Genomic DNA, 12,503 nt, shown 5'->3' with positions numbered 1-12,503 from the left:
TCTCTCTCTTAAAAAAATAAAAAATAAAATATGTTGCAGGCTAAATTTGTGTTATATTTACAGCTTTCTGTCAGAGATTAATTAATTCAGTTTTAGCTTCTAAAAAATTAGTAGAATAGGGCTGGTGTTGTAGCTCAGTGGTAGAGTGCTTGTCCAGTATGTGTGAGGTACTGGGTTCGATTCTCAGTATCACATAAAAATAAAATAAAGGTTCATCAACAGTCAAAAAAATTTAAATTAGAATAAATCAATAATTCATATATAGCATAATAGGTGTGATGGAAAAAGGGAAATGGATGAGGGAGATGGGCATTCTGGGGGTAGGAGGAACGCTAGAGTACTTAATAATGGAGTCATGAGGAGTTTGGCAATCAAATGCATAAAAGGTAACTAACATGGAGGTATTACAAATAAAATACTAGGGGATAGATTCCTGTATAATTTCTGTTACTCACAGATTCTGATTAGGTGCATAAAAAAGGCCACAGTTGCCTAGGAAAGCACTCAGTATTTCTTCAGGAGGTAGGTTTAACACAAATCTTGTTGCCTTAGGAGGAACAGTATGTTCACAGTCATTCATCAGCATTATCCTGACTCCATTGGTATTGTATCAGAATAGTAAATTTTAGTAAAGTGGGTTAATTTAACTTTTTGTCTTTTATTTTTTTATATTTACCAAGGATTGAACCAAGGGATGCTTAACCACTGAGCAACATCCCCAGTTCTTTTTATATTTTTATTTAGAGACAAGGTCTTGCTAAATTTTTGCTTAGGGACTTGCTAAATAGCAGAGGCTTTCTATGAACTCACAATCCTCCTGCCTCAGCCTCCCCAGCATTGGGATTATAGGTATGTACCACTGTGCCAAGCACTTTTTATTATTTTGGGGGCAACTGTTTTCTTTTGTAGATGCCAGTAGTGAGGTAAAATAAATAAAACCCAGTAACAGATGGAGGTTAAGTAAGTACATAATCATTGCTAGAATACCAAGAGTTTCACAATTAAGCCGTATTATTTTAAATTAATCTTATTTTAAACTGTAAAGGTCAGTCATTTTGACTCGAAATTCAATTTTTACTTGCATATTTGAGCAAATATATAATCAAGCTGTTGTATTTTCTAGAAAATATTTTATAAACCTTAGTTTTCCATTTTTGGCTGTGCAACTAAAAAAAAAAAAAGGCAGAAATGTACCAAACTGAATCTAAACCAATAAAATGTTTCAACACATCACTTCTCACATCCATAAAAATACTCATTTTTAATTTTTTATCTTGGTCACTTGAAGAGCCAACAGAAATGGGATCATTTATGGTAAATAAAAAGCAAGTACTTTGTAACATGAACATATCAAACACATTTTGAAATCTGAGTGGACGTTCCTGGAATAGATTAGATCACAGATGGATTTATTTAGGTCACTGTCCCTTGCACTCTTGCTGAAAGCAGTTAGCATCCAGAGAGCAGGATGCAAATAAAAACTCGTTTTGATTGTAGTTAGTTGTTGAACGATGCTCCCTAAATCAGCTCAAATTAACTCTAGTTGGATGTGGATCTGCTTTGCTGTTGTTGTTTATATTCAAGGACAGCATTATTTGAAGTTGTTTTAGAAGCTTTGTCTCACTAAAGCTCACTTCAGTAGTGCATAGCAGCAGAGATCTGAGGATGTAACACAGTTATTTGCTCGCTCTCCATTGACTAATGTGGGCTTTCTTCTTTGCCTGTGGAACCCAACATGGTTCAAGTATTTAGGAGGAAGAATGCTATTTGGAGAAATGTGATTTTTTTTCCATTATGGGAGAAAATCCTAATTTGTCTAATATTTAAGGAAATTTCTTTCTCTTTAACACTAATTTGTTTACATGACTAAGTTCTGTGTCCTGAGGTACAAGGGTAAATCTGTTTAGAGTTTCTGTGAATGTTTTCTAGATTTTAAAAGAGAGATTTCTGTTTTTCTTTTTTTTTGGACACTGTCTTGTCAGGACATGAAGCTTAATACTCCTGTAGCCATAATGTAACCAGGAATTTTTTTCTTCAGGATGAAGCCATACTAACAGTGGCAAAGTAGAGAAATGGGCCTGGAATTTGATAATATTTGTTACTAACTTAAGAATGTATCTTTCCTACTTCTGGACCTGTTCATTCATTCACCAAATATTCACTGAGGTCCTACTATATACCAAGAGTCTGAGTGCTGGGGATTTAGATTTGAGAAAATAGGAAAAATTCCTATTCAATGAAGCTTGCATTCAAATTGAAAAAGCCAGACATTTTACAGAATAAATCTATAAACTATACAGTGTGTAAGAAGGTGATGAACACAAATAAAAAAATTAAGGGAATAAAATGTTCTTGGAGTTGGAGAGGGTGTAGCAGATGTACACAGTCATCAGGAAAGGATAAACTGAGCAGATGACATGTTATCAAAGACAGCAAGTTGTGAGAGAATAAAATGTCCTATTGAATTTTTCTCCCATGGTATTTGCAGTCAAAACATGCTTACTGATACCAAGATTGTGGATAAGTTACTCAGGTCCTCATGGGAGCTGATAATTTCCTGTCTCTCGATATGTGTACATTTGCATCTCTTTAATGTCTATTATCATAGCCAATTCAAATGACTTTTATGTTATCGCTGCCTAATTATGTGCTGGGACAAATGCTTTGCTTTCTTCTAGTTCTGAGTCAACTTCTTGCCATTCTGGACATTCAGGTTCTAGAAGAGTAGAGGAAGAGAGAGGATTTTCAGTTGGATATTGAGGTCTGTGACTTTTGTATTATTTATACCAGCTTCACCAAAGTAGCAAGAGCTAGCATTGGTTAAGCACTGGCCATGCTCTGGATAATATTGCAGATCCTTTGAAGTTATTATTTCCTTTCACCACCTCAGCAGTCCTATGGAGGACTACATTAGTATTAGTACCATTTTTAGCATTAGAACAGCAAAGGCAAAAATGTTAACTTTAATGGTCACAGAGTAAATGGTGGAGCATTGACTCACAGTATTGGATTCCAGAGTCTCCTAAATTATATATAAGATAATTTTTTTATTTTTCATGTGAATATAAATGAATTTATAAAGCTCATAAATAATAAATGATCTTAATTCTCTGAAAGGTCAAAAAGTCAATGTAAATCATGAGAAACCAATGGTCCTTCAGCCCAGTGAAGACTCAGGCTGTGTTGAAGTCTAGTTGTGTGAGAACATGACACAAAAGATATAGTTACAACTTTGGTAAAAACATATTATGATAAAATTAATTTCATAACACTGGTGAGAATTTAATTAGTACAGCCATTACCAAGATTTTAAAAGAGTTTGGAGGATTAATCCCTGTTATTTCAACCATCTTGTGATCTTTTAAATAAGATGTGAAAACTTATTCAAATACAGTTAATAAAGTCCACATGTCACTCATTACACCTGTGTTCCTTCCCAGCTGACTGGTTGTGTGTGTGTGGGTGGGGGGTATGTGTGGGTATGTACATTCCTACATATGTGTATGTTTGCAGCAGTGAATCTCACAATGGGCCCTTTGGTAAAACTGGACAAACTAGAGTTAAAGGACACATCCTGGGAAGGAATGCCTCTGTTCATTTATTTTTAGTATTTACAAACTGGCATTTGAATTTTCTTAACTGAAAGGTTAATAGTTCTGAGATTATTTGAAGAGAAGGAACTATGTCAAAAGGTTTTAGAGTATTTTTGAGATCATCAGTCTCAAGCTATCACTAAGAGCAACCAAAAACGTTTAGATTGTGTATGCTTGTGCACATGTGTGTTAAAATGCCACAGTCACAAATCAGATTGATTGTTTGCTCTATTTGCTAATTTTTTTTCCTGTCCTGGCAATTGACCCCAGGGCCTAGTTCATGCTAACAAGGCCCTCTACCACAGAGCTACATTCTCCTATTTGCTCTTCTTGAGTATCCAGCAACTATTAGACACAGTTATTACAGAGATGGAGAGTGTGATTCATGCTTGAATTATAATAGGCCTCTTTGATTGTTAAGATGAGGAAGTATAAAATCTCCTTTCTTTGGTCAGCTCTAAGAAGAAAATGATTATCCTGAGAAGCCGTCATTAGGCATTTTGTAGTATGGAGGGATCAAAGCAATGAGACCAACTAATTGAATTTTCTAAAAATAAATATTCTTAAAATAGGGAGTCATTTTCCCAAGTAATTGTATCCCCATGTTTAGCTTAGGGGTGAGGTGGAATGGAATATTAAATGCAAAACTCCAAGTCTGTACACATGTTGGGCATCTACATCCTCCTGGCTGCTGATCTGACTCTTTTCATACAGCAAGCTTGACACTTCCCATAATAAACTTCTTGCTGGCTCATCACAAGGGAAGAGTAGAAAACAAAGCAGGACACTGAGGCTGAAAGGGGTAGTTTTCTTTGGTTTGTCTTAGTGAAAACATCACATGACCCTCATAGTCCACTCATTGATTCAGCCTTCTCAAGTCCTAGCATGCAGAGGATTTGTGAGGACCATTTTTAATATAGTTTGGTTTGCTCAAGATTAAGTACTAACAGACTGTGCTTAAAAGCATATGGAAAAAATAATATAACTCAGGTCATATAGAACCTCATTTTTTTTTCATAGGACAAAATGAAGAGCCACCTAACAATACCGTGTTGAATCTGTATTTGCTCTTAAAGCAGCTTAATTACACTGAGCCTGGATTACCTAGTGCATAACCAACAGTTGTATATAGTAAACTGTTTCTGTTAGCATGCTAGCAGTCACCAGAGACCGTCAGGACAGATAGCGTGCTCTAGTAGCACCTGGCCTAACTCTAACATTTACAGCATTATTGTTAAGGGACTAGAAAATATTGAAAGCTTGTCTCTAAAAGAGAACTCATTATAATAGAAATATTTATTGACAAGGCACTATGGAAATTGATTCACTTCATTCATAATTGAGTCCTGACCCAAGGTGCTATAGGAACTAAACAGCTCTTTAGCTCACTCCAACCTCAGTGAGCCTGGACAGAAGGCAGCATAGAGGCACGCTGGCACACAGGTAGCTCTCAAGTATCCAGTCAAAGTCTGTGCCCTGCACAAGGTGGGCAGGCTTTATTTACTGTGGAGGTATGTACCAGTGAGTATTATGGAAAACACAGTCGGGATACCGGAAGGCACACAGAAGCTTCATTGTTCCCATTTAGGGTACAATCTCTGAACACTTTTCTTGCACACACTCATGAGGGTACTGCAGTCTGCAAAGGGCTAGTTTGGGTCGGGTGAAAGGAAGCATTTATTCACTTATTACAAATATTTGCTGTGTACCTACTTGTTCTGGGTACTTTTCCTATGTCCTGGGGATAGAGCTTACATGTTAACATCCTTTCTATAAAGCAGTCACTCTTCTAAGTACATGACTTAAACTCATTTAACTTCCATAAAAGTCTATGTGAAATGTGTTAAATGGAGGCCCTAGAACTCTTAGCATAACTTTCCAGAAACAGAATACATACCTGTGCAGTGATTTCTTAACCATTTTTCTATCTAGTCTATGGGTACTTGGAGTAGAAAGGTATACTGCGAAAAAATGGGCACAGGGAGTTGAAAAGGCAGAAAATGACATGTTCTGTTGAATGTAACCTGTACTAGATACAACAGGCAGATCATCTAATTTTGTGGTGTAACATTTTACAGATGTGGTTAGCTTGCTGAGGGTCACAACCAGCTAAGTGAGAGGAAACATCAGGAACTGTAAGTTTCCAAGGGCTTTTGATTCTTCCATTATACCACACTGCCACAAAAGAGAAAAACAAAACCAGAAAGCAAACATTTGAAAACCTTTTCAATTTTGCTTCAAAACCTTTTCAAATTTGCTTGGGCAATTTGTGTGTGCATGTATGTGTCTGTGTTCATTCAGATATTAGAATTAAAATCATAAATATAAATATATAGCATCTCAGACTTACTATCAGTTTATTGATTTACTGAATGAAATATATAGATATTTTTCTCTTTAAAAGAATCCTTATAGGGCTGGGGATGTGGCTCAAGGTTAGCGTGCTTGCCTGGCATGTGTGCAGCCCGGGTTTGATCCTCAGCACCACATACAAACAAAGATGTTGTGTCCACCTAAAACTAAAAAATAAATATTAAAAATTCTCTCTCTCTCTCTCTCTCTCTCTCTCTCTCTCTCTCTCTCTCTCTCTCTCTCTTTTAAAAAAAAGAATCCTTATAATATGTCCAATATGAGTTCTGGCAAAGTTTTTCACATCCCTTTTCATTTTTGAGGAAAAAAAACCATGTGGCAATTTCATTTGAAAAATTTCACATCCTATTTCACAGAAGTTGTTGTTTTAAGCCTCTGGATTATAGTACGATTTTCTAAACAACTCTGACAGATTTTTAAAATTGAACAAAAAGTTGAAAATATTTCTACTTCCTTTCAATGAACAATTAAACACTAAGTTTGACAGAGGGTTATTAAATTATGTAAGCATGTATGTCTCAATGAAATAACAATTCATTGCAAAAAAACAAAGCCATTATTAAAAAACAAAGCCAAGAAAGCGCTCTACCTGTCTCCAATTTCATGTTGTATGTGACGTTAGGTGTGTCTCTCAAAGTGCTCACACACACAGGCACAGGTAGTTTAGCAGTCAAATAAATGTTTCATATGGGTGGTCTGAGACTCCTTAATACAAATCACTTATTCAAATAAACTTATAGGTCTTTTCTCTGACTATGCTCCAGGTGGACAAGCTAATAAATATCTTGAGATATTCATTAGTTTCCCCTTTTCCTGGTGCTTACTTCTACACAATAAGCTATTTGAGAACTAGAAACTATATGAGTATGGGAGAGATTGCATCAAAAATGTCAAAGTATTTGCTAAAATGCTAAAGGTTGGGATCATGAACTTGATTCCAAAATGAGCAATAGCATGTTATGGATTAAAAATCTACAAAATATTTTTGAACTGAATACACATATGTACATAAATATACACATATGTAAATGTATCTTCTTGATGTAGTGACAAACTGCCAATCCACCTCCTTTTGCCTCCTCCACCCCAACAACACCATATACATTACTTAGCCACACGTACAGGATTCTTGGATCTGCTGTGTAACATTTTCATTCTTTGTGTCCTCACTAGTTCATACACTTTTTACATTGGACATCACATATCTACTTCACAGATGATTTTTGCAGATAAAGCATCATTAGAGAGATCTTCTCTCAGAAGGATGTTAAAGCTGGGAAATTTTTATATAAAGTGAAAGAGTCACCAAAATATAAACCATTGAGTTTCTCAATAGTAGTATAACCCAATCAAAAAATGGGTCAAGGATGTGAAAGACACTTCTCAGAAGAGGACATACAATTAATCAACAAATATATGAAAAAATGTTCATCATCACTAGCAATTAGAGAAATGCAAATAATACCACTCCAGTCAGAATGGCAGCTATTATGAATACAAACAACAATTAGTGTTGGCAAGGATGTGGAGAAAAGGTATACTTATATACTGTTGGTGGGACTGCAAATTGGTGCAGCTGATATGGAAAGCAATATGGGGATTTCTTGGAAAACTGGTAATGGAACCACCATTTGACCCAGCTATCCCTCTCCTTAGTCTATATCCAAAGGACTTAAAAACAGCATTCTATAGGGACATAGCCACATCAGTGTTTATAGCAGCACAATTCACAATAGCTAAACTGTGGAACCAACCTAGATGCCCTTCAGTAGATAAATGGAAAACAAATGTGGGATATATACACCATGGGATATTACTCAGCAATAAAAGAGAATAAAATCATGGCATTTGCTGGTAAATGGATGGGGTTAGAGAAGATAATGCTAAGTGAATTTAGCCAATCCTCAAAAAACCAAATGCCAAATGTTTTCTCTGATATAAGAAGTGTGATTCATAGTGGGATAGGGAGAGGGAGCATGGGAAGAATAGACAAACTCTAGATAGGGCAGATGGTTGGAAGGGGAAGGGAAGAGGCATGGGATTATTAATGATGGTTGTATGTGATGATCATTATTATTTAAAGTACAGGTATGAAGACATGAATTGGTGTGAATATACTTTGTATACAACCAGAGATATGAAAAACTGTGCTCTGTGCTCTATATGTGTAATAAGAATTATGCATTCTGCTGTTACATATAAATTTAAAAAAATAATAAAAAAATAAAAACAAGAATTTAAAAAAAGAATCGTAATGCATTCTGCTGTCATATATAATTAAAAAATAATAAATGAGTATGTAACAAAAAATGTTGTAAAAATGATTGTGATAAAACAAAGGCAGGGAGATAAAATGTCCTTTAATAGCTATCTAGAAGTGCTAGCTAGCCACTAAAATTCAAGACCATAAGACAGAAGTTGAGAAGCAGCTGCTGAGTCAGGAAGTACAGCTCTTTTTACATTTAGATGAGGTGGTGAGGTGTCAGGATGGTTCTTGCCAAAGGAACCATGAACAGAGCATGGTCAAAGGTGTTTTGTTTTGTTTTTACTAAGCTTTCTTTCCGTCCTGCTAACTTAGAGGAGAATGAAGTCCCAAGCAATTACAACAGCTAATGGAAGAACCATAAGATCAAAGTCACCTGGATCACGGAGTAACCCTGTTGCTGTAGTTCAGATGAGTGTCCCTCAAAGGTCTATTTGTTAAAAACTTGTTCCCCAATATAGCACTAACGGGAGGTGGTGAGACCTTTATGAAGTAGAGCCTAGTGGGAGGTCCTTAGGTCATTGGGTACACCCTCAAACAAGATTGGGGGACCTCTGTCTCTTCTCTTTTTTTGCTTCCTAGCTCTTGAGGTAACCAGTTTGCTGCATCACACTCTCCTGCCCTGATGTACTGCTTTCCAGAGGCCCAAACACATAGCACCACCTAATCATGAACTTGAATCTCAAGAACCATGAGCCCAAACAAGTTTTTTCCCTTTATAAGTTAATTGATGTAGGTATTTTATTGTAGACACAGAAACCTGACCAAAAAGTAGGAAGAAAAGCAGACTGCCAGAGATGCCCAGGCCAGATGGCTGTATAACCAAGAAATAATCTTCAGTCGCAGCTATTGAAATTTTGAAGTTGATTACAACAGCTAATATTATCTAACAATGCAAAATTGAACACATATTTCAATTAAAGACTTATCATTATGCAATAGGTAAAACTGTACACTAAGTTATAGCTATGAAAGAAATTAAAAGTAAATTACTTAATGTCATCAACTAAATGCATTTTTTTTTCAGAGAGGTAGATAAAAAGATTACTTTTTACTTGCAAATATAGTTTATAAATGGGACTCTCTAATTAGTTATACAAGTATTATATCACTTTTTAAAGAAATAATAGATAACAAGGTTACCTTTATCTTTGGTATAATTTACAGGTGGAACTCTATAATTATGTAGGTATTATTTCGTTTTGTTCTGATATATACAAACAGCATTTGTTCAGCATATCATTAACAAGAGATATGATCTTTAAGCAAATTGAAATTCAATAAATAATTAAATAATCATGTTATTGGCAAGTGAAAAATTGTATATAATAGTAATGTTTTGATGACTAAATCAAGCCAATTAACATATCCATCAACTCACATACTCCTCATTTTGGAGGTAAAAACATTTAAAACCCACTCTCAGAAATTTTTAAGTAACTATATATTATTAGTTATAGTCACCATGCTGTATAACAGATCTCCAAAACTTATTCCTTCTGCCTAACTGAATGAAACTTGTATTTTCAACAAACATCTTCCCATTTCCTGTCTGACCACTATACTCATAGCCCCTGGTAACAACTGTTTTACTCTCCTTCTATGTGTTCAAGTTTTTAGGCTCTACACATATGTGAGAATAGGCTGTATTTGTCTTTCTGTGTCTGGCTAATTTTACTAAGCTTTGTGCCCTCCAGGTTCATTCATATTATCGTAAATGGTAGAATTTCCTTCTTTTTAAAAGGTGAATAGTATTCTATTGTGTATATATGCATATTCTGCTTACTAATTTATCCATGTATGAACATTTAGGTTGTTTTCATATCTTGAGTGTTATGGATAATGCTTTATGAACATGCCAGTACAAACATCTCTTCAACATACTGTTTTTCCATAATGATTGTGCTAATTTGGATTTCTACCAGTAATGTATTAGGGTTCCTCATTCTCCATATCCTTATCAATATTAACTATAATTTTAGAGTTTTTTGGTGTGTGTATGTGTGTGATAAAAGCCATTTATACAGATGTGAGGTGCTATCTCATTGTGGTTTTAATTTGCATTTCCCTGAAGATTAGTGACATTGAGGACTTTTTCATATACCTGTTGATCTTTTTATGTCTTCTTTTGAGAAGTGTCCATTCAGGTCCTTTGTCCATTTTTTAAATAAGTTTCTTTATTTTCTTGATATTGAGTTGTTTGAGTTCTTCTATATTTTGAATATTAACCACTTATCAGATGTGTGCTTTGGAAATATTTTATCCCATTATATAGGTTGTCTCTTCATTTTGTTGATTGTTTCCATAGCTGTGCAAAAGTTTGATGCAATCCTGTTTGTCTATTTTTATTTTTGTCGTCTGTGATTTTGGGATTCCTAATCACATGTAAAAGCAGTCTCTGCATTTGTTTGTGAATGGACTCATGTTAGAAGCATTTGTGTAAACATTCTCAGTCATTGTGGCCCAGAGCCAGAATAGAGATGAAGATCTGGCTAAGCATTTCCTGTCTGTGAGACTTAGGACAATGTACTTTACCTCCCTGAGTCTCAGTTTCCACATTTACAATATAAGAACACCATCACCTAAGCTATAAGATTTTTGTGAAGGCAAAATGAAATAATACTCGTAAAACTGTCTTCTGTGCATCAAAATTCAAATGTTATTTGCTGTCATTATTTATGGCACTTTGAGCTTCATTAAAAAAAAATAGAAGAAAACTTGGCTTAAAGTCAGCAGAAATTCACTTTCTACAGTAGTGCCTGAATGTGAATCTATTTTAAATATTTCTGAGTTTCTCTGAACTTTTTTTGTGCTCTGCAGTGAGTTAAAGAAAATAACAAATTCGTTATCTGAGATTACCCATATGATCCACTCTTGGAGGTCAAGATGGAGACATGTTAATGGATAAAAGATATCATTTATTTACAAACACTTCAGTTAACTGAGGAGACTGTGCATAGTTAGCTGAACTCTGAGCTCTCAGAGGTCACTGTGAAGAGGAAAAAAATTAAGTAATCATCAGAATTAATCATACTGACGCCTGTTTGTCTGATATTTTTTAGAATATTGTGGGAAGCTAACAGCAATGAAAGTTGGCAAGCAATTTGGAATGTGTGTGTGTGTGTGTGTGTGTGTGTGTTTTATAAAATGTGGCTTTTAAACTTGTAGTTAAGCTTTAGCCCAAACCCCATTCTCTGGAGTTCTAGGCAAACCAGGGTTCCAAATACAAGAAATGCCATGTACCAATTTATGAAAAGAAAACAGGTGGCGAGAAACTTAATATTCATATATGCTGTGGAATTTGAGAAGCTTGTTATTAATTGGAGAATAACTACACTATATAGCTCATAAATGGTGATAGTCCTACTAGCATTTATGTAGGAGAGATCTACTTCCATATTCTTTAAGTGAAAACATACATTTGTAAATAATTGAACATTTCAGTCTTACTTTAAAACAACACTTTGGGAAAGACCCATACTATTAGGGAGTCTTCAAAAATCAGAAGATAGGGTTTGAGGCTATAAACCATAGATAGCAATACAGAATTTCCATTTTTTAAAAGATAAAACATACAGTTTATTGGAAATAGGAACAAACAGAACTACTTCAGCAATGGAAATCACAAATGTCAAGATGGTACAGTGAGTTTTCATTGGAACACATGATTAAGATACAATAATGATTTAAGTCTCCTGAGTGTCAAGTAAGAAAACAAAAATAAATCTCTAACATTCTATAAGTTATGACAGTCTCTAGTAATCTGTCTCCATGGGGGCTTTAGATTGAAATCTTGAAATCCAATGCTCCATGGAGACGATCTTTTAGAAAAAAAAATTTTGGATAATGAATAAAAAGCGTCTCACAAGGATATTTGTGTATTCCATAGTGCTTAGAAGACTCTTTGTATTCCTATTATTTAAAATAAAATTATTGCCTACTTTCACAAAAGTGCAAATAATATAAAGGATATGTTATTCTTATTCTGGATACTATAGAGTCATAGAAGGTTTGGATATAAAGCAATAGAAAACAGCTGCTCAAATATCTCCAATATTTAAATCCCTTTTTTATCTCCCTTTGTCTAAATTTTTTAAAAATTTTTATTATCAGACTCCATTTTTTAATCTTTTAATCATACTTAGTGCTCTTTCCTAAACTGACTTCAAATTCTCAGATTTCTTGGTAAATTACACAGCCCTGAATAGAAGAGGCATTTTTGTTAGTTTTCTGTGATAAAAGAAATTTTTGGTTTGGGCTTGTTTGTTAACAGTTAT

Source organism: Ictidomys tridecemlineatus, chromosome 2 (assembly GCF_052094955.1).
Source record: "Ictidomys tridecemlineatus isolate mIctTri1 chromosome 2, mIctTri1.hap1, whole genome shotgun sequence".
Classification (NCBI taxonomy): domain Eukaryota; kingdom Metazoa; phylum Chordata; class Mammalia; order Rodentia; family Sciuridae; genus Ictidomys; species Ictidomys tridecemlineatus.
This window is presented reverse-complemented; position numbering follows the sequence as displayed.